At 45.1% G+C, this 24,119-nt stretch overlaps 1 pseudogene; it reads right to left on the bottom strand.

Annotated features, from left to right (window-relative positions):
• Positions 1-5,866: 5,866 nt before the first annotated feature.
• LOC133907248 (uncharacterized) lies at positions 5,867-7,086 on the bottom strand (annotated as a pseudogene).
• Between the last annotated feature and the right edge of the window lie 17,033 nt (positions 7,087-24,119).

The raw sequence follows: 24,119 nt of genomic DNA, 5'->3' as shown, positions 1-24,119 counted from the left end.
AGCCCTTGTGTTATTTAAGGCTCGCTTTTTAGTGTTCTTGGCGATGCACTGGCAGATTAGCCTAGTTATCGTGATAGGGCCAGGGGTGAAAGGTTTGGTGCTTAGTCAATGAATCAAGATAGATGCATCGGTTTAAATACGCTAGAAGTAATCTTGAGTTGATCTCTTTTTGGCTGAACCTCAACTAGATGTGCTTATTAGGCTATCACGTGATTGTGTGATTATCTTTTTCTAGTTTATCTAGTTCATCTAGATTAGCTAGGATTGGCCGGCTCTTTGCCTTGTCTTTTGCACTTGTTCCCGCTCTCACTTTTGCTCTCAAGCTTCTTCATATGCATGCTCTTCATATTAATAGGATGATCCGCTGGTTGGTTAGAAAGCCCTAAGATCTTGATTATTGATTCTCTGTGGTTCGATATTAAACCTTGGAATACTCTATGGAAAAAAGCTACAACTGACACTGTGCCTTGCGGTTAGAATTAGTGTGTGTAGAAGTCACCAACAATGAAATACTAATTTTAATGGTCCATATTTTGACTAGTACCTAATCAGATCAAATATGAGTTGCACATCTCAAATTGGACGGTTAAAATATTTGAGTCTTGCAAAGCTAGAAACACTTGAAAGCTCTTAGAAAAATGGCAATACCAAAGCATGGGTAATACCGAATTCTTGGTGGGGAACATTAAAACAAGATTCTTGACAGAAACTAATGTTTCGTTTGTGACCGAGGCAATCCAAAATTTGGGGCACCCCAGTTTTGTATATGTATTTTGCAAGAGACTTGGGCATGGCCGAATTATATAGACATAGCAAAATTTTGGTATCAAACAAGTGAACAAAATCTATAGGCATGGTCAAATGTTAGACTGGTGCCATATATGGCTCTAAACCTAACACATTCTATGACTTAGTAAATTCGACAAAAACATACTCTCATTCTAAAGCATGCAATGCAAACTGTGTGACTGTCGGTGGGTGAACACCGCAAGCGGGAATCCTGAGGGACCCCCTTTGAGATTCGGCCGGGGGGGGGGCTGATTCTGGATCTACCTCGTACGTGGATTTAATGCGAATATATGAGATCTAGGAGGGACGGATGATCATCAGCTAGTGAGAGTAAATGCTCAAGGGATTTTAGACAGGTTCGGGCCGCACAGGACGTAATACCCTACTCCTGTGTGTATGCTATTAATGCTCTTGGAATGCTTCTCTCTGGATCTCTGTATTGCAATGTTTTTTGTCTAAGTTTTGAGCTTCGGTCTTGTTCCTTGCTTCCAGCTTCTTCGACTTCTATCAGTTGTCTTGCTCTTCTCGGTTCGCTCAGTTGGTTTCTCCAGAGTGCACCCCCCCTTTTATCCTGTCGGGGGAGGCTCTGCGTGCCCAGAACGGGGGCACGAGTTCCCATGAGCCCTAAATGGAAAGCAACCATCATGGGGCTGCAGTTTGATGTTACAGGGGTTGAAAATGCGCTTTTGACCAGTCCTATCACCCATTACGCCCAGCTTTAGCAGATGCAGGGGGCCCACCGGGCAGCCGCCGAACTACCCAGCATGCCCTCCCGGTCTGAGCAGATCTAACATAGCAGGGGAGCAGGCAATACGCCTCGAGCCCAGCGATGATATCTCCAAGCTGTTTCCTTCATGGGCCCCATAGTGTGACGTGTGATGGGACCCGTCGCATTAAATGTCCCCACGCCTTCCTGCCAGGACGTGGAAGGGACTGATGTACTCAGTGCGACAGGCATGGGAGGGGAGTGGTTTGAAGTGATAGGCCACTCTCCCTCTTAAAAGCAGCATCAGGCCTCTCACCAATTGACACCTCACCGTTGAGCCCTTGTGGGGTCCACCGACAAGGGGTTTCTCAGGTACTCGGGGACCACTGTTTATAGCCCCAAGCGCCCTCTCCCGAATATGTCTCTTCTCAGGTCCTCGGGGAACTTTGGGTACTCGGGGACCACTGTTCGTGGCCCCCAGCACCCCTCCCGGAACTGACTCTTCTCGGGACCTCGGGGAACTACGGGTACTCGGGGACCACTATTTATAGCCCTGAGCACCCCTCCCGGAACTGCCTCTTCTCGGGTCGTCGGGGAACTCTGGGTACTCGGGGACCACTGTTCATGGTCCTGAGCACCCCTCCTGAAACTGGCTCTTCTTGGACCATGGGAGATGGTCTCCGAGGGATGGCGCCACGTGGCATTCTGCGGTCCTGGCCTCGGGACTCAGGGACCCTTGGTTCCCATGTCATCGACAGCAGCCCCCGAGCCCATCGGTAGGTGATGGTCCAGAGACTGCGGATGGGGCCCTATTTCTTCGAGGCCGATCACAACATTGGTGCCACGTGGCTTGTCTTCAGGTGCCAAAAACTTGCCGTCCTTGCAGCTTTTTGGCCCAGGCTCTTGGTATAGCCCAAGTGGGAAACCGAAAGGGCATGTGCCCTTCCAACTTTTGAGGGGAGTGATAATGAGGCATGAGGCGCTCCTGGCAATCGCACGGATCGAGGGTGGCGTGCCTGACAACCGCGTGGATCGAGGGAGATGCACCTCGCAAATTGCGCCGAGGAATGTAGCGTTTGAATTCCCCATGATAGAAAAAGGAGAGGGGCAACGAACAGTTACCCCCACGCCATTCTTGCGGTTGCCATCTTTTGCCTTCGTCTTCCTTGCACACCAGGAGCTTTTTCTCCAGCCCGCGGCGCACCTCGTTTCTAGTCTCCTCCAACGCACTCCCCACCTCCAAAAATGCCTAGGGTAGGAAGCGGCCATCGGGATGCGTCGAGCGCCAACAGCGTCCTGCCGAGGTCCTGCCTCATAAACGAGGAGGGGGCAAAGAAGGTCCGAAAGCTGATGGTCCCCATTGGCCACCGGGAAGCGTCGGTGGTGATGCCGGCCAACTATCCGCCCTTCACGTGTAGGGCCGGGCGGATCGTGATCTTCATCTCTTTCATCGCCGCCGGCCTGCTGGCGCCGTTCTTAGTGTTCCTTCTGCAAGTACTGGACACCTTCGGCGTCCAGCTGACCCACCTGAGTCCGAACTCAGTGGTCATCCTGGCGATCTTTGCCTACTTCTGCGAGATGTTCGTGGAGGTGCCACCGTCAGTCGCGCTCTTCCCGCACTTCTTCATCCTTTGAGCGGCCAGGAAGAAGAAGGGGTCTGACGAGGTAGAGGTTGTCGGCTGCTGCAACTTCCGCCTGCGGGAGGGCCTCGGCGACGCCTACATCCCGCAGGTGTTGCGCGGCAAGTGGGACGACTGGCACTGGGACTGGGTTTACGTTGACGTCAGTTCTCATGACCGCCTCTCGATGCCCCAATCGGCGGCAGAGCCCCACAAGCCGATCTGGGAAGCGGCCCCTGCGGCGGATGCGCGCCTGCGCCCGGTGCTGAACCGCATTGAAGACCTGCGCCGGGCGGGGCTTAGCTCGCTCATGGTGGTCGCCAATTACCTACGCCTCCGTCTGGCCCCTCTGAGGGAATGCGCCCACTTCGCCTGGATGTACACCAGGCCTCGCGACTTGACGAGGACCTGCATAGGCTAGGAGGGGGACCTCGACGAGGGGGCCCTGGCGACGCTGCTAAAGGTGGTGACCGGCGTCGACGACCTTGCCTGGGCGGTCCTGCCACATGAGGAGTTGACGCTTTGCGTTGACCCGGGCCAGGTATCTCTGCAAGAGTCAATGTCGGCCTTCGACGCCCAGGGGCTGGTTGACCGTCTAGGGCGTCGAGACCCCGGGACTCTGCACATCCCTGTGGCGGACGACAATGGAGGGCGGGGCACCGCCGCTGACGACAGCAGACCGTCGACCCAGGTTGACAAGGGGAAGCGCCCCCAGGCGTATATCCCTCAGTCGTCCTCATTCTCATCGCCGTCACCCCCGCGACGATGACCGGCAGCAAGTGGCGCTACGGCGGGTGGCCGAGGTGGGCAGTCTTCGGGAGCGGACTCCGGGGCGGAGGCTGTGTCTAGCTCACGGCAACCTAGGGGTCAGAGCCCGGCTGGTGGCGCGACGGCTGGTGGTCGGACCGGCCAGTCCTCGGGAGCAAGCTCCGGGGCGGCTGCTGGGGCTGTCCCACAACGGCCCAAGGGCCAGAGCCCTCCCCCAAAAAAGGAGGAGGCCGGAGCTCGGGCCTGAGCCCGGGACGTAGGGCCCAGAGTTCCGGATCCCGCAGTCCCGATGGCGGTACCGCGGGCCTAAAACCACGTAAGCCCCCTTTCTGTCTCGAGCACATTTTGCCCGGATTTTGGCTAGTTGTTAACCTGTTTTCATTTCAGGCTGCCCAAAGACTTCGCAGGAGGCCAAAAGCCCCTAGAGCAGCCGAGGCCAGCTCCTGTCCCTGAGCCGAGCGCCCCGGCGGCCTCCGAGTTGAGGGCCCCGCCCAGCCAGCTGTTTGTGGCCCCGAGCACCCCTCCCGGAACTGGCTCTTCTCAGGTCCTCAGGGAACTACGGGTACTCGGGGACTACTGTTCATGGCCCCGAGCACCCCTCCCGGAACTGCCTCTTCTCGGGTCTTCGGGGAACTCTGGGTACTCGGGGATCACTGTTTATGGTCCCGAGCAGCCCTCCCATAACTGGCTCTTCTTGGTCCCCAGGGAGATGGTCTCTGAGGGATGACGCCACGTGGCATTCTATGGTCCTGGCCTCGGGACTCGGGAACCCCTGATTCCCATATCACCGATAGTGGCTTTTCTTAAGCTGTGGAGCAGAACATATGCAGTGCGGTAGATGTCATGTTAAACGCACAACTGATTCAAAACTAGACTGTCATGTTCTAGTTTGCCCAGAACACCGCCGAGCCCGCCACCGTAATGCACGAGCAAAGATCCTACTGATCAGTTAGAAATTAATACTCTCACAGCATCAAATCAGCACAAGAGTTAGGCCACAGAACAAAGTGTCTGAAGAACCATTGTAAGAGCATGTCATTTCTTTGTCAGAATTTGAAAAGAAAAAGGTGTTCAGTTTCCACCAGAGCATCACATTTATACCGAGAGAGATATACTAACAAATCTGTTAAAATCCACATTACAACAATTCAGCTGTTCGAGAATGCAGAACATAGATAAAGATTTGTAAACAACAATAGTAACTTAATACTACATGGTACTGTGAAAGTCATAGCATAATGGAAGGAATGCTAATGTTTGTCAACAACCAAGAATCTCCTATCCTTTTCATGTTGGTAAACTGGTCGCCAAGAATCTCCTATCTTTTTCACGCCTGGAAAAGGGGCATGAGTAGAAGCATCAGCACAGCAACAAAAGAAAGGCCGTCCTAGACCAGGGGGAAGAAACAGCTCTACTATTAGATTAAGCTTCGAATTCTGAATTTTATCTTTTTAAAGTCCCTAAGAAAATGAAAGTTACTATGTGCAACTAAGAAAATACCCACCTCTATTATGGTAGCACTCAACAGTAGGTTATCAGGCAAATGGGCAAAATCTCTATCTGTAGGGAGCACCTTACAACTTCCTAAGAGCATCTTATTAATTTTGCATTCATTCTCTATTCAGTAACAAAGTCAAGCATTAGCACAAATGCAGTAATGCACATTGTAAAGGCTTGTTTGGAAGAGGGGGGTTAATGCCACAAGGCTGCAGTATAAATGACAAGTAAATTTCAACTAATAATACGAGCTGAAAGTAACATAGTGTGACTGCAAAGAAAAAGGAAGGAAACAGTTAATTGGTTGCGTGAATTGGATTAGTGTACAAAACAAGGTCTTGTGAGTAGCAGAAGAACTGGCATATAGGATTCAAAAGAGAGAGTATTGGCAAATTGTAGCCCAAGACTGGTGCACCACGTATTGGTACAGAAAACAAGGGATGAAGGACTGGCCTCATTATTGAACTTGCTCTTCATCTTGCACGGATCAACCTTGTGCATTCCGTCTGAATATTAGTCCTCTGCTCCTACAAGCACATAATGCAAAAATTAATAGCTAGCCCAAAACAGAACAATTGACAGTAGGGAGAAACAGTGCAGAAAGAAAATAAAGTAAATACACCAACATACCACCGATTACGAATGCAGCAGCTGAAGATATAGTGGACGAGGCTACTAGGTCCCGGTGCACGGCCATACAGGCTGCAATTATCAATTGCCGGTGACAAGCTGCCACTACTGAGGTGGTATTGCGCAAGATAGAGTCGTCCTGAACGAATGTAGACAACATTGTCACCCTTGACTGTAGGCAGTACCTTAGAGGAAACACTTATGTTCCTTTCTTCAAGGAACAAGGTATTGCCTCTGATGCCTTTTATCGGTATAAACAGTTAATTGGTGTGCCAGGATTGTGGCGATCAACTTTGGCTGTAGTAGTGAACGGCCTGCGCCCACCCCATCCTGCACAGGTGGGTCAATTTGGAGAACCTGGTGTATCTTTTTGCCACATAATCTGGGAGTATGCAGCATGTATAGCTTGCCTTGGAATGACAATGGTGGATAGTGTATTGGGCTTTCCCAGCTTGACAGAGTCCATTGCCGGTTCAGGGAGGTAGCAAAGGCTTTAGGGTTTAGGTTTACCTCATGAAGCTGTGCAAGCATGATGGTCATGCCTCCAGCCAGCGTTGCAGGAAACAGAAGCACAGACGACTCTTGCAAGGCTTCTGATCCTGTATGGTGCAGGACAGCTGAGCAGCCGTGAGCCCAGCTGCGGGAGGAGCTAGGGTCCCTAGGGGTGGAGGAGGCGAACGGCGCCTTCCTGGTCCGGGTCCCGCAGCAGCAGGAGGAGGCCGTCGACCGAGTCGATGGCGCAGTGGTCCCCTTGTCGAGGTTGAGGAAGCGCCGGACGTACCCGCGCAGGTGCAGGTCAGGGTGGCCGGGGCCCGGGGCCCGGGGTAGAGGCAGTGGCCCTCGGGAAGAATCATCCAGCAGCGCGGGTGGAAGCACGGGGAGGCAGTGCCGGACCGCCAGCTGGTGCAGACGGCTCGGAAGCGGACGTAGTCCAGCAGGTCGCCGGCCACCATGACAACCAGATCTTCAGGCTGCGACGCCCAGCGAGGTCCGGTCCGGCTGGGGTCCGAGGTGCGGCAGCGCTTCCGTGTGCTGGCCCCCGGCGCTAGAGGTGACGACATCTTGAGTGATTGCAGCCCACGCTAGCGGATCTGATCCACCAAGACAGCAACCGGAACAGAAAGAAGAACACAAGATTGAAATTCTCGCTTACGCGACTTGAATCCCCGAATCAAACCGCAAAACTTGGTGACCGACCGGCTGGCCAAAGATCAATTTTTAGTAACATGTTATCTTACCACTTTTTGCTGTGTTCCTACGGTCTCCAGATCAAAATGAAGAAGCATCTGATCTGATTGATGCGCCATCCAAGTCAAAAGCTGAGTAGACTCTGTAAAAGCCAATGACAAATTCAAACATTATTGCCCAGCAGTGGTAATCGACATAACTTTTTATATGTATTTCCTTCAAGAAAGAACTGTCAGCGAGTTTAAATGTTTGAATGTGATTAATCAGTGTCAACACAAAAGGTCATTGTCAAAGAGTTGGGAGGCAGTGACAGGATACTCCATGGTGCTTGCGGAGGAAAAAGAGCTGGTTTGAGGCCATCAGAGAGGACTGGAGAATGAATTAATTGTTCCTGGAAATTCAAGGACTAGATGCATTTAAACAGTAAAGGCGTGAATAAGCGGCGAGACTTCAGAAATTCTGATCTATTTTTTTCTACTTCAAAATTATTTAGGTGCGGTTATACAATAAGTGGCGAGACTTCAGAAATTTAGTGCTAGTCAGCTTGCTAAAGAAACCTCCATAGGCGATAAAAACAGCTCTGATTATAGTTGGACGACTGTACTGACTTGAACATGCACAAAAAATTCCATATCGATATAATTGTTTTTGTGATTATAGTAATCAGCCTAGAAAAAAAACAAAAACAGGATATGTGCACATAATTACATAACATGATATGTCATCCAAAGGAATATAAAATGGACGGTATCTCAATTACTTGTTAGGTTCTAAGAGAAAAATGAAAACATTTTAGATGAATGGAATAGCTACTGTTATACAAGTGTCATTAACTAACTTAAAATACAGTCGGTAGCAGCACAAGATCTATTATTACATAAAGTAATAGCCCTATGTGAAAAAAAAAACAGTTACGAAAACAAACATCGTTCTAAAAGAAATAGATTGAACTATTGCTACAGCAATAAATTGTGCTGTTTTCAGAACTTTAGCAAGCACATGATAAGTTATCAAACAAGTCTTGAATTAATCTAGACAGTTCATCACCAACTTAACTGGAATTGAAAAATAATTAATTGTTTACTCCACTGAAGGCAAGCGAAATTTGTAGCAGTTAGTTCATCCTAGAATAAACAGCCCCAAATCAACGAGAAAAATAAATCTGTTAACCAAAATATTCTGTATTGTACTGAGAAACAAATACTGGCTGACCTTGATCCATACTTTCTGGATCAATACAATGAATAACCACACATTGCAATTATAACGGACCAAAAAGTCAATATTTAGGAACAAATGAATAAGCACATGACAGAATTGTAAAATGAATAGAGTAGAACATGTTCCCTTCCTCCCAAGAACATATCCCTCAGCCGCACAGAGCTATTTATCCGCTTCAAAACGATAGTTGAACCGGTTGGACCATTGAAACGAACACCTGGAAGGTTCAATCACCGCCCTGGTCCTAATAACTATGATCTAGATACTCCCAAGAACAACTAATTTAGTGTGAACATTTTAAGTATTGGTTGATCAAGCAAAGTGCAAGAAGGTCTGTACAACATAAATTACAAAGAAGAAGCTAGAGGGGACAGTGTTAGCAACCCAACCGATCAAGCACCACTTCAAGTGTTGTTGCTAATTAAACACACAGTACACATAGCCGATGATACAAATTGAGATATATGGAGTTTGTGATAGGCAGCAAAGCAAGGAATTGTAGTAGAGAAGCACAGCAAAGGGGATCTAGTGAGATAGAGGAACTAGAGGTAGGGGAAGAAGAAGCACAGGATAGGAACAGGAGTCTGGTTCAGGGTTCTGATGTTCAATCGTCCTGATGCTGCTGCTCCTCCTCCTTATGTATTGGATTGCAACCTTCCAGGGCCCATTGACCAGCCTGTGTAGTAAGGTCTCGATGGCCCATATTGCCAACTAGTACCATACCTGACAGACAGGTGGTGGGCAAAAACGCGAGACACGAAAAGAAAAGAGAAGATTTGGCATGGTACTGATATAAATATATGTGAGATCATGTGATGAAAAATTGGTTTAATTGATGAAATTGGTAGAGTAAAGTGATTTAGTATAATGATATATGGTTGATGTTTATGAGTTGCTAAGATATGCTAAGATAGTATAGTAGGTTTGATGCTATCATTAGTTGGGTATACTTATGTTAGCATGTTGGTTTTGTTTGGAGTTTGTGTGGTGTTACGTGAATTAATTCTGAGTCAAGTCAGGAAGAACTTGTGCTTGTACTCGATTGTTGTTTGATTCATGTGCAGGTGTTGCTCGAAGGCGAACATGGTCGATGACGGATCGACGAACTATGTTCAGGGAGGAAATGAGGTTCGGTGACTAGGTTCAGGAGGAACTGAAGTCGTGGTGATCAAAAATGTCATGCGGGATGTTCGAGCTGAGAGAACAATGCATATGGAGACAAGGCTTCACGATGGATGCAGGAGGTGATCTGATCGTGAGAGGACGTCAAGACTAATTTGTGTTTGAGTCAGAGCAGGCACGAGGGAGTTGTGTGGTGGCTGGACATGAGACAAGAGTTAGTGTCGGAGACTGACTCTGAGTAGGTTACGTATATGCATGTATGCATGGAAGATGTGCATGCATGATTACGTAAGGGTTGTTAGCTAATTAGCTTAATTAGCGGAAGTTATTTGTCCTCTTATGATTAGAGGAGGATAAAGACTAAATTGAATATGACAGGGAGTTGTAGTTCGATTCGATCATGTTTGTGCGTGTGGCTACCCTATAAATAGAGAGGTCCGTTGTATTGTGTAGAGTACAATAGAGTGCAGAACAGGGCAACACAACGCAGCAGAGAGATAGAGAAACTCGAGAGAGAGAGCTATTTTAGGATTTCGTGGAAATCCTTGTTGGATACTTTGGAGAGGCATCTTGTAAACTCATCTATTCAATGAAAATCAAGTTTTGTAAGTTGATGAGTTGCTGATTTGGAATTTTCTCTCTGTTCTATATTCTGCATATTTGGTTTTGGTTTTCGATTAATCTCATGCTTTTATCAAGTTTCATCCAGGTTTAATCCATCCAAAACCTTGCTAGAATATCTATTGTTTGATCTAAGAAAATTTCGAGTGAATTTGGTTTGATCTCGAGTAGCTTTTTGTCAACTCGATTAGGTTTCGATCTACTTGATTCTGGTTGATATAGTCTGCTTCGACTAAGCATAATTCTTGATCCATATATCTGTTTACTCGATTCTTGTGGGGTTAGTTTCATGTTTCAATCTAGTTTCTGCAGACAAAAAATGAGAGCAATCTGACCAATAGATCTTTCTCTATATTATTTTTACTAGAGCTTGTGCAATCTGTTTCGAGTGGAATACCGAGTTTAAATCGAGTTTCGATTTAGATGAGTTAATCTTTCAATTTGGTTTTTACAATCATTTCTCCTTGTGATTGGGTATTTTGCGCATATTCGATCATATAATATATTGTAGAAACGAGAATGGCAACTACAGGGGGGTGAATAGGCACCTCAACAAATTTCTTTCGAAATAGATGGCATTTTCCTATTTCTCACCCAACGCACCTCAAAACGCTCAAGCGTAAGCAAAAGAATTAGAGAGAAAAAGCAAGAAGACTACTTCCATGGCAACATGACTCCACAGATGGAATATGAACTATAGGTTCCATTCAAAACCATTCTATGTGTCTTTGTGCACAAAAACTCGCAACTTCCAAAGAAACTAGATAAGATGGACACTGGATAAGGTTATCCTCCACGATAATAGTCTAGTGGTAAGGGGACTCAAGACCCGCTCAAATACATGAGTATGTGAGTGTTTAAGCCACTAGCATCAAGAAAAATAACCCTACAAAGGTGAAAAACTGCATATCAAAGAAAAGATCTACGTGCAAGAAACCTCTCCAAGTTGATGATCTATAGACAAGGGTACTCAAGACCCATGAGCATACACTCGTATGTGAGTTTTTATTTCTCTAGCAACAAGAAGAATGATCTCACAAGGTGCTAAAATTTCAGCCCAAAAATCAAAACGAAAATCAAAACAAAAAACCGAAAAACTTGCGAACTTGCAAGGGAACCAATAGAGGGAAACTAGAAGGAGAGGAATTCAAGCATATGCAAAAACATAACTAAATTACTCAAAGAGGTCAGCCCTATTTTAGATGGATTACAAAGATAAAATTACATATGCTAAGCACTCATCCTTCTCTCCTCTAAAACCTTAGCTCTAATGCTCTCAAAAGGGTGGCACAAGGTGGCTCAAGTGGCTGGTTCAAAGATCTCTCTAGCCCTACTCCTCTATTTATAGGTCTAGAAAACTTGGCCCTTAAGTTTCCTACCTTTTCCCCAAAATACCTCTCTCTTGTAGTGCACTCCTACCTACCACCGAGGGTATTTTGATCCATTTTCTTCTCCATTCATCGGACGGTTGTGGCGCCTTCACGACTTAGCTTCGCCTCGACGCAAGCTTCACGATGGTGCCACATACTCCTCCAGTCCTCCTACGGTTTTGAGGCCAAACCGCGAAACCGCATGCACGCTTCTCAAAGCGTGACTCACCGCCTTGCTTACACCTTAAGCAAGCGTTTCGATGTCGACGTGTGTACTCCGTCATGCGATCCTGACTGTCGACAAGTCTCTCCTGCTCCCGATCCCTCGGGCCGCCTTATCACTTACACCGGCATCCCCTTCGCTTGACTTTGTCAACACGCCGTCTCCATCCACTGTCAATGCTTTGCTTGATCTCCATGTGTTCAACTAGGATCACATTTGACTCCGCCTGACCTCCTTGATCGTCTGGCGCCAAGCACTCCGCTTGGCCTCGATCATCCCGTTGTCGACTGCCAAGTTGCATCCATCACCTTTACATCATGAGACAAGTAAACACATATCTCCAACTCTAATTCCAATTAGTCCATAATCAATATGCTCAAATGAAATATCAAATTAATTCAAATCACATCAAAGCTCATGCAAAACCGAACATCATCAAACCAAATAAATGACAATATCAATCACTCATCAAAAGAAAATCAAGACACATTTCAACTTGGTTTCTCGTATATTTCAACCATTGATCGATCATAGGAGTTGTTGAAATGTCATTTACCGGTCTTGTTTAGGATGGACCAGGTGGTGAAGATGGATGAGATAGCATTGTCTGAAGAAGCGTCTTCTTAATTAATCCTGAAAAGCAGAACCCAAGAATCAATATATGGAATTCAGAAGCATAAATCATAAGAGATGGCATCAGATTCTACAATTCGGTAACACACCAATGTAGCGGATGAGCTTACTGCATATTACAAGCATGTACTGAAAGAGCAAACCTATTAGAGACATGTTTGCTCCGGTTATACCGATGCTACTCCTAGTATACTTGTTCAATCATTATACTACTTTACTGAATAAAAATAATCGCTGAAATTAGTATCTCACTGTGCAGTACTCACGCCATGGCACCCATGCGTTTCAGCACAACATGCAATCCATCTTCAGCACAAGATCCAGAATTGGACATTAATTCCACCACAGGAAAATAATGGAATTAAATAACCTCCCAAAAGCAAACTGTATCCGATCTCATATCTTGCTGCGAAAGATGAGGATGACAATGTTGAGCACCTTGTGGTATGGCTCTCGATGTCAGCAATGCTATTGTCCATTTGATGAGCACATGGCCCCGAGGACAACCTCTAGTGCCTGTAACTCGAACAGCAGCTCATGCTCCCAAGAAGATGTCCCTCGGGACAATTCCAGACGCACATGAGACAGCAAGAACTGGTGAATTGCTCAACTAAGACAGGAGGGGGAGGTTGCTGCCGCGAAATAGGAGCGTCTGATCGCCGTGGAGTGGCGGCAGTGAGGGACGGTGTGCGCGTAGTGCCGGTGGCTAGGGACGGGCTCGGGAGGGTGCGTGCAGAGAGGAGGCGGCGAGGGATCCTTCACTGTTTCGAAGGGCAGGGGGCGTCACTGATGCGTGCGCGTGGGGAAGCCGGCCAACGCGCACCCGTCCTTCACGCGCGCCAACGGCCCACAACTTAATTAAGTTTGCAATGGATAATCAACTAAGTCCAGAACAGTTCAAATTGGTCGAACTGTTTTGAGCATAACGAAGTTCAAAACGATAATTTCCTGAACACGTGTACTTCATTAATTTGAACAGGAAATCGCCCAACGCCTTCAGCGGCCCGGTTCGCAGGAGTGGCCCAATCTCTTTTTTTCGCACCTACCGGTGGCCCATAAAAAATTGCAGCCCATCAAAGCCTGAGCAGAGCACAAACAGCACACGCACCAAACCTGAGCAGAGCAAAGATTCCTGCTTCCTGCTCACCTTTACAGCTTAAAAGGCATCAATTAGAAGGGTTGTAGTAATTGCAAACATAAAAAAATAAATTAGCTAATCATGTGCTAGATATAAATCCACAACATCATTTATATCTAGCAGTCATTGGGGGGGGGGGATTTTTTTCTCGAGCAGGAACTGAAGCTCCATTTTGGCAGGACATCATAAACTCTTTGGAGGCAAAGATGCATGCCATTCTAAATCTGCAATTTAGCTATTCATTTCTTGAGATGGCAATGGTCATGAAAGACTTTATCAAAATTGTCCACTAAGGGAAGCGCAAACACTTGACTGCACATAAATCACTAAAATATACATTGCATATGCACTACTTAATTCCATCAAATGAAGTATATTAATCTTGCCATTACCTAATTCCATCAACGAGCACCCACAGTATGCAGTAAAAGCGCACCTGGTTTCTCTGTTGGTAGTATGCTAATCTAGCAGGCAGAACAAACTTGTTATTTCCGTAGTGAATGAATAAGCCATCTATAACCATTCTGATATGAAAAACCTAAATACCATAAGGCGATGAAAGGAAAAAAGAGAGCTGTAACTAAGCACTACGCCACATATTCCCTATTCCCTTTGTCGGGGAAAAAAAAGGTGTTACATATTCTAGTAAGGCACAACCTGAAGAAATCAAATTCTTCTTTCATGTCAAGATTGTTTGAGTGGTAATTCAGTTGGTTCAGTGAATACATCAGCAATTCTAGTACAGCCATAACTGCCAATCCTCTGTGCCTAGTTGTTCTGGCTGATCTTGTACTAGCTTCATCGCTTGAGGTTTGAGCTGTAAAACATGCCCTCTGAATAGCTATTTTCTTCAGCCTGTCAGCTCCAATCAAGGTGTGTTTAAGATAAGAAATATAATCTCCGAAGCCAACACGCTTGACCCCATTTTGTGATTGTGATTTTTCTGATATGTAGGTTCATGCCAATGGGACTATGTTTATATATCCACTCACAGCCCAGAATGACATCGTAGTCTTCAGCTCTAACAAGTGGAAATTATCCCAAAAATTTATCCTTATTGACTGAATAGATATAGTCACTGACATGAGCTCACTCAACAGTTCACCGCCTTCAGCAATCTTCACAGTTTGCAGTTCAGTTTGTTGGATTTCACATTGAGCTTTAGCAGCAAAAGATACATCCACGAAGTTGTGAGTGCTGGCACTGTCCACTAAAGCCACATGTCTTCTTCCTTTAATATTCATTAGCAGGCAGAATGTGGCAATAGTTCTAGCACCTTGTACAACCTGTCTGGATATTTGCATTAGTTCTGGAGTTGGACTATCAAAATTGGCATCAGGTTGAGGAGGTTGGCCTGTTCATCATATTCTACATAGTTCAATTCTTGAAGATCTAGGGACATAGCACGCACTGTCTTGAAGAACTTACATTTCTCTTTGTGCGTAGGGCCAGGGTTCCAGGGCTAACTGACATCTCTTTGTGCTTAGGCCAAGGGTTCCAGGGCTCCTTGCATCTCCAACAGGTGCCAGGATACCATCCCTGACAGCAATATTAGGCAGACTGTCAGGTTTTTGCATTGATTGTGCCTTTTGCTGTCCTCGATTTTCTGCCATTGGGAGCATTGGCGTTTGAAATGAACCTTGCTCATAAGTGGTTCCTGTTATGCCCAGAAGTGAAATTGTTTGGAAACTTCTTGACATAATTGCCCTTCTCAAGATCATTTGCAAAACAAGATATGCTTCACAGAATATCTTGGTCCATGAGCCCTTTCACAAAGCAGCTGGCGTAGTAATCTTCTTGAAGACCAGGTTATGACCTTTATACAATTGACATGAGCACTTGAAATTTGTCTATAATTCTATATAGTGTGAACCTGAGGTCTGTCGCACTAATGAATGAAAAGCTTCAACCACATCATACGTACTGTGTTGAGCAAATCGGTTCCATAGCATAGTGCAAAACTGAAACCAGTTCAACAGGATTGGTTGACAGCCACAAGCCAGTTGAGCAACGTTGAGCCTTCCCATTACAGTTTAAAGGTGACATTGTGTAGGAGCGAGAATGGTGACTACAGGGGGTAAATAGGTTCGTCAACCAATTTCTTTCAAAACGGATGACCTTCTTCTACTTTATCACCTAACGCACCTCAAAACAAGAGCGGAAGCAAAAATCGGAGAGAAACAAGTCGCTATGAAAATCTCTACAGAAGGTATGACTCTTATGGGTGTATGTGAACCCTAGGTTCTATTGAAACTCATCTTAAGAGTCATCACCATAAACAGAACACACTTTAAGAAAGAAACCTTAGATCCAAAGAAAATATCGTTACCAGGTGAAAAAAAACTCTCCAAATTGGTAAGTTAGAGGCAAGAGAATTCACGACCCCATCATATATGCATATGTATGTGAATTTTATGCCTATAGCAATAAGAAAAATGACTTCACAAGGTGTTGAAAATTCAGCCCAAAAAATAAAACGAAAATCAGAACTGGAAACCAAAAAACTTGCAATGCAAGGGAACCAATAGAAGGATACTAGAAGGAGGTGAGTACAATAACATATAGAAAAATAAATTTTAATGCAGCAGAGATCAGCCCTATTTTAGACGGATTACAAGAATTTTTCCTCACAAAACTCTCACCTAACACATAGGCCAAACACTCATAATCTTCTCCTCTAAAACCCTAGCTCAATAGTTCTCATATGGATGACACAAGACTCAAGATGGCTGGTTTAAATCCTCCTATAGCTCCACCCATCTATTTATAGGCAAGTTTCCTAATTTTTTCCCAAAATACCACTCTCTTATAGTATACTCCTGCCTACCATCGAGGGCATTTTCGTCAATTTTCTTCTCCATTCATCGGATGGCCGCGGCGCCTTGACAACTTAGCTTTGCCTCGATGCAAGCTTCGCGATGGTACCACGTACTCCTTCAGTCCTCCCACGGTTCTGAGGTCAAACCGTTTAAACCCTAGCACGCTTCTCAAAGCGTGACTCGCCACATGCTTACACCTTAAGCAAGCGCTCCGATGTCGACACGTGTACTCCGTCTTGCGATCCTGACCGCCAGCAAGTCTCTCCCACTCCAGATCCCTTAGGCCGCCTTGTCACTTACACCGGCATCCCTTTCGCTTGACTTTGTTAACATGTCGTCTACATCATTCTTCCATGCTTTGCTTGACCTCCATGTGTACCGCTAGGATCACCCTTGACTCCGTTAAGCTTCCTTGATCGTCCGGCACCAAGCACCCTGCTTAGCCTCGATCACCCGTCGTCAATCGCCAAGTTGCATCCATCACCTGCACACCATAAAACAAGCAAACATGTATCTCCAACTCCACCTCCACTTAGTCCATAATCAAAATGCTCAATTGAAACACCAAATCAATTCAAAGCACACCTCAAGCAAAAACAAAGGTCATCACACCAAATCAAAACCAATGTCAATCACTCATCACAAGTAAACCAAGTCATATTTCAACTTGCTTTCTCAATCTCCACCTTGATGAGTGCATTAACGACCCTCAAAACACAAAGATTTGTGTTTGAAGAAATCAAAAGAAGCTCATCCAAGTGACAAAAAAACTCGAGAAAGAACAAAAAAAAATCACTTGACATAAGAAAGGTTGCAGGAGGCCGAAGAAAGGCAAAAAGAAGCCACAACATCAAAAGAGCAAGAAAAGCTCAAAAACAAATGCTCTCCCTTGATGAATGCACATATTTCATTTTTCTCTCCTTTCATTTCTAGATAAATGCAATTTTCTCCCCCTTTGTTGATGCATATTTGTGCATATTCACTTCTTTGCACATATTCTCCCCCTTTGGCAATGCAAACATCAAGGATAAAACATTATGCAAAGTATAAACATGTAAACCTAATGAGCTTTCATAAGTATATCACAAAGCATTTGCACAAGCTAGAAGCGTCAAAGGATTATGGAAAGAGAAATTGAAGCTCACAATTTCACAAAGGCTCAAAACGAGACCGTGGCACAAGAACATTAAGCTAAACCCGAAGAATTAGTTGGTGCATTTAAATTCACATAGCCGAATCATGTTAAAATCAATCACCACATAAGCATCCACCCGTGCAGAGGAAATACAAGCATTAAGAACTAACTAACTTCAATCTCAAATTAGGCATACAAGAATTCATGGTAGAAGGCTTTGCAAACGCTCACATATGAAACTAAGATTTAGTTTGATCAAGTGATTAAAAAGATTAAGTATATAGGCACATTTCATTTTCTTTTCATTTTATCCTCAAATTGTCTCTTATCCAAGCAAAGTGTCGCGCAACTGGGTACGACAAACACCTTGAGGCTTCAAGACAACCGTATTAGATCACATTTAAGCACAAGAAACTTGATTCTTCAAGATTATTCAGTTTGCACAAATTATCAAATTTTTCACAAGATCAAGTCAAGTAATGTCTTTGCGACACAAGGAACACATGTTCCCCCAAGGTTCTATCATGAGCTAAACATTTGATAAAGACAGAAAATATAGTGTAATATTCACCAATCCACTATCATGAACCAAGAGACCTAGAACAAGATATCCATCAAACTAGCCTTAATACAAGTATTGACTAAGCCAAAGCAATTACGAACATGGTGATCAAGAATTGAGCATTTCGTAGTCTACATGGTTCATAAAATTACCAAATTTGATCTTAGGAAATGCTAGCTTGCTTGAAATGTTTCATGTCAAGAATAGGAAGAGCTTAACATTAAAAGATTACTCCGCACAACTACTCAACTTATCCCAAATTCAAGTCTAGCAACTGGAAACGCTAAAGACATACAAGTCAAAGCTCAACTACTATAATTATCTTACATAATGAAATACAATGCAAATGCAACACAAGTAAGACAGAGAATGTACAAAGAGCAACTCCTCCTCACATAATGTCATAGGGATGATAAACTCCAAGCTCTCCTCTGAAATAGGCAAATCTTGCAACATCTAGAGGATTGGTGAATATATCGGCTAGCTGGTGTTGGTTATCTATGTAGCTCCACTCAATATCTTCCTTCTTATTATGGTCTCTTAGAAAGTGAAATCTCACATCTGTGTGTTTGGTTCTGGAGTGTTAAACTGGGTTTTTGGCTAAGCTTATGGCATTGGTGTTGTCACACAAAAGTGGCACACTTCTGAAATCCAACCCAAAAATGCCTCAGAGTAGCAACCATCTAAAAAAATCTGTGAGCAACAGCTAGCAGCAACTACATATTCAACTTCAGTAGTAGACTGCGCAACGCTAGACTGTTTGCGAGAAGACCAACAAACCAGAGAGGTACCTAAGAAATGACAAGTGGCAGAGGTACTTTTTTTTGTCAATTCTACAACCAGCAAAATCTGCATTCGAAAAACTTCAAAGAGAAAGCAGAAAACCAAATCCCATACTCGAGTGTGTGCTTGAGATACCTCATAATGCGTTTCACCACTTGGCGGTGAGACGTCCTCGGTGAAGCCTGGAAGTGAGCACACAAGCAGATGGCAAAGTGGATGCCGGGTCTCATCGCCGTCAGGTTCAGGAGAGAGCTAATCATGCTCCTATACTCCCTCTGGTCTACCTCCTAGCCATCTTCATCTGGATCAAGTACGGTCTAGGTAGTCATCGGTGTCGCCAAGGGCTTCACATCGCTCATGTCGAACTTCTTCAGCAAATCCTTGGTGTACTTCTTCTGGTAGACGAATGTGCCTTGCTTGTATTGCTTGATTTGCAGTCCAAGGAAGAAGTTTAGCTCGTCCATCATTGACATCTCAAACTCCCTGCTCATAGCTTTTGCAAACTTGACCACAAGTGCATGAGAAGATGCTCGAAAAATGATATCATCCACATAAATTTGAACAAGTAAGAAATCACTGCCATGCCTGAGAGTGAATAAAGTTTTATCAGCTGACCCCATTATATACCCATACCCTAGCAAGAAAGATCTAAGCCTATCATACCAAGCCCTAGGCTCCTGGTTAAGCCCATACAAAGCTTTCTGAAGCTTGTATACTCTATGAGGGTACTTGAGGTGCTCAAAGCATGGGGGTTGCTTGACATAGACCTCTTCCTCTATGAAACCATTAAGGAAAGCACTCTTGACATCCATTTGATACAACTTGAAACCTTAGGATGCCGCAAATACAAGGAGGATCCTAATGGCTTCTAGTCTAGCTACTAGTGCAAAGGTCTCTCTAAAGTCTATCCTCTCTACCTGAGTGAAACCCTGAGCCACTAGTCTAGCCTTGTTTCTCACTACAGACCCATCCTCCCCTTATTTTTGGAAACCTATTTGGTTTTTATGGTGTGAACATTTGGGGGTGACTCTAATAGGATCCAAACTTAGTTTCTCTCAAAGTTTTTTAACTCTTCATGCATGGCATTGACCCAACTCGAATCAGAAAGTACATGTCCAACATCATGGAGCTCAAAAGAAGCAACAAATGCAGAATTAGTAAAATGAGCATCAGAAGTAGACTTGGACCTCGTTGGCCTCTTATCAAGATCTCCGATCATCATGTGTGTAGGATGTCGTCGTTGAATGTATTGAGGGGCCTCATGTCGTGAAAGAACCTCCCCTTCAAATACAGTTGGTGCAGACTCGAGAGTAGCTGAAGTGGATGTAGATGCTGTAGGACTCTTTATTGGAGTAGAAGAAGCAGGAGCCAGCTCTGAAGCAGGTGTGGTCGAGGGAAGTAGTGGATCATCCTCGTCATCACCGAGAGTTGGAAGGTAGCCATCTACAAAGATGCTCTCACTCATCTCCTGATCACCTGCACACTCAAAGACAGAACTAGCACAGGTGTTTGATTCATCAAAGGTTACATCTATAACACCCTAATTTCCAGTTTTGTGAATTATTAAAATTTTCCCCACAAATTAGTGACACCATCACCATTATCATAGGGTTTAAATGATATTTTCATAAGTAAAAAATAAATAACTTAGGTTATATTTTGATTTGTTGCATTCATGCTGGCTCTGTAGTTGCAGTAGGCCCCTTTTTCTCACTCTCTAGAATTTTTGGGTGAAAAATGTTTCAAAAACTCGTTTGAATTCGGTTTAGATTTGAATTAGAAATAAAATTAAAAAAGAAATAAAAAGAGAAGTAAAAGAATTTTAAACTGCCAAAACCCCTTCAAATCTCGGCCCAAAACCTCTTTTTCATCTCCCTCTCTCTCTTGGGCCGAAGCCCAAGCCGCTTTCCCCTCCCTTTCTCTCCATGCGGGCCAGGCCCACCTTCCCGAGCTAGCCTGCCCGCCTGAGGCACCCCCGCCCTCATTGACCAGTGGGCCCAGCTCAAGCTGAGCCATGCCAGTCGAGCCGCGCCAGCCGAGCTGAGCCGCCGCTCCGGCTCCTCTTCTCCTTCCTCTGGACGCGCCTGAGCTTCATCCGGCCGCTGGTCGTTTCTTCTTTCTCGCGCTCCCTCCTCTTCCTATAACGACCGGATCCGAGCACTTAAGCCCCATCAAGGCCCCCTCGACTGTTTCCCCCTCTTTTCCCCCTCTCTATTGCATAATTAAAGTGGGAAACCACCGGCTATCAAAGCCATGGCCGCCGCCCCTTCTACTTCAAATTCTGGCCACTCTGCTCGCCCTTCCCTCTATTTAAGGCACCCTCCTCCTTCTCAACGAGGTTCCACGTATTTTTGTACCTGCACACACCTTTTTCCCTACTCAAATCACCGTCGCCTGCCTCTTCTTCTTCGGTTCCGGTGAGGAGCTCTGCCACCGCCGTTCTTCTCATCCGCCTAGCCTCTGGTCGAATTGACCCGCTCTCCATCTCTGCAGGTGTCCCCGGAGTGGGTCCCGTGACTTGCCGTTGTCGTTTGGTCACCGGAGCACCCCTCCCGCCGCCTCACCGACTGCAGCCAGCGTCCTCACCGTCGCCCGGCCACCCCGACTCCTCTCCGACCTCCTCGTTGCTTGAGGTGAGCTCGTCGGCCCCTCCTCGCCATTTTCCACCACTCGCTAGAGCATCCCGGCTACCGGAGTCCCTGTCCGTCCAACTCCGGTCACCCTACGGCCGCCGGCCGCCGGCCCGAGCCCTTCCCAGAGCCATCAGTCCATGGCGGACCCGTGGACCGAGGGGTCTCCCCGGTTCACCGCCCGGTGGATGTGGTCCAAGCGGGATTTTCTTCACAAAATAATTCATTTCTGATTTATGACTTCGTTGTTGCGCAATAAAAAATATTTTCAATGTAAAAATAATTGGTTTATTCTCTGCTAATAAGTAAAATTTACAGAAAGACCCCTATAACTTCAAATGCTGATAACTTTTTGTCCGTAGCTCCGATTTAGGTGATCTTTGTGCTCATATTCACGTAGCAATGTGTAGAATCTTTTTATAAGATTTTATCTAGTTTTAGTACTACCTAGTGTACTATTCTTATAGTTGATTATGTGCTCGTGTAGACGATTCAATTCAAGAGCAGTTCGAGAATTTCCAGGAAGAGGAATTTAAAGGAACTGTGCATCACCTTGACGAAGGCAAGTGTCTTGACCATGTTGTGAGCCCAGTTTTTATTTAAATTGAGACTTTACAAAACATGCATGCTGCTTTTGTGGTGAAATGGGTAGTATAGCAAACACTAGTTTTATATAAAGGCTTTACTCTTATAGATGCTTATTTCTCAGTAATATCATGTTTATGCTTAGCCATGCTTTTAGATAAACATGTAGTATATAGGTGTTGAATCATAAGCTATAAACTAAAAGTTGAGATAGAAAGTATGCTATGGTAATTGATGTTGTTAAGGGAATCAACAACAAGGAATCTAGGTTTTGGGCAAGAAGGGTATGTTGGTGTGTACCTGTTGATGTTCTTGCCCAAACCAGGTTAAGGACCGGTTCGTGGAGCGACCACACATGACAACAGTACAGCCACGAGACCTATATGGTACGGCTTGGCTAAGTAACTAGATGTTCTCCCAGTGGTGTGTGAAACAGTTGGATGTGTAGAGAAGGAAGGGGTACTTCCCGATTCTACTTGACACAAGAGAAGGCTTCTGGAGTGGAGGGTTACTTCAGTTATGTATGGCGGTGAAACCTCAATGGGCGAGTACATACTGGGAGACTCTTTAGAAAGGCCTCGTAGTGATCTCTTGGTGCACACCCAGTAAGTGTGTAAGGTACCGACGGGTACCGGCAAAAAGAGATGATCACGACTCGTGGGTAAATTGTACAAATTCTGTAGAGTGTCAAACTGAATATTCAGCCGTGCTCACGGTTATGAGCGGCATAGACCCTCAGATGATTAGTTAGGTGGATGTTTTCCATGGTTGAGATATAAATGGATTCTTGGATGTAAAAGAAAATCTTTTGTACTTCTTTCCTTTTTAAAATAAAACTGCTTTTTTCTGTAGCTTTAGGCAAATTTTGCTTTATGCAAATAAAACCCTAGAGAATAGGAAACCTTGGTTTAATCCTCCATGTCATACTTTCCCCCACTTTCTGAGTATTGAAAATACCCACGCTTACTTTTTCAGAAGGTGAAGCTTATGAAGAATATCCTAAAGACGATACAGAGGTCTAGGCTTGTAGTGCTTTCGGTCGACTGCCTGTGGTGTGGAGCTGCGCTGTGTTTTCTGTTCTGCTACTATGTAATTTTGTTTTGACCCGTGTGATCATTTTGTAATAAATAACATTGTAATATGAGCATTGTATCTGTTATCCACTAATGACATCGCTATATGTATGTGTAAACTGATCCTGGCATATATATAGTTTACATTTGGTTTTGGTCTTAAAACCGGGTGTGACAACATCACATGACTCCATAATGATGTTAGTGTCAAGATTAAAAACCCTATAAGAGTGACTATGAAGAGAATACCCAAGAAAATGTCATCGGAAGAATGCGACTCGAACTTGTCAACATTGCTACTCTTTAGGATGAAGCACCGACAACCGAAAATTCTCAAATGCGAAACTTTCGGCTTCCTCACAAAGCACAATTCATAAGAAGTCAAATTCAAGATCGAGGGCAAGAAAATTGGATTTGAGATGTAGCATGCTGTGCTAATGGCCTCAGCCTAAAATTTTCTAGGAGTCCTATGCTCATCGAGGATCGTCCTAGCGATCTCCACCAAAGTCTGATTCTTTCTCTCAACCATGCCATTCTGCTGAGGAACATGTGGGATAGAAAATTGATGCTCAATGCCATGCTCAAGATAGAAAGCATCAAAGAGATAGTACTTGAACTCGGTGGCATTATTACTGCGAATTGCTTTCAATGCACCAAGGAGTTCCTTGAACAATCTCAAAGCCAAGCTCCGAAAGTATGAGAACACTTCATCCTTGCTCACAAGAAAGAAGACCCAAGAGTGGCGAGAGAAATCCTCAACAATGACAAGTACATACCACTTCCCACCCGCTGAACGAACCCAGGAAGGACCAACAATGTCCATATGGAGAAGTTCTCCCGGTTGTTCAGTCATCACCAGATTGATTGGTGGGTGAGGAGTAGCAACCATCTTGCCATGCCGACAAGGAGCACAAGCAAGGTTCTTCTCAAACTTCAGCTTGGGTAATCCTCGGATCAAACCTAAGGCACTCAAACGAGTAAGCAAATCAAAACTCATGTGCCCTAGT

Source organism: Phragmites australis, chromosome 24 (assembly GCF_958298935.1).
Source record: "Phragmites australis chromosome 24, lpPhrAust1.1, whole genome shotgun sequence".
Lineage (NCBI taxonomy): Eukaryota > Viridiplantae > Streptophyta > Magnoliopsida > Poales > Poaceae > Phragmites > Phragmites australis.
Note: the sequence above shows the minus strand (reverse complement) of the source record. Positions and strands in the feature narration are given on the sequence as shown.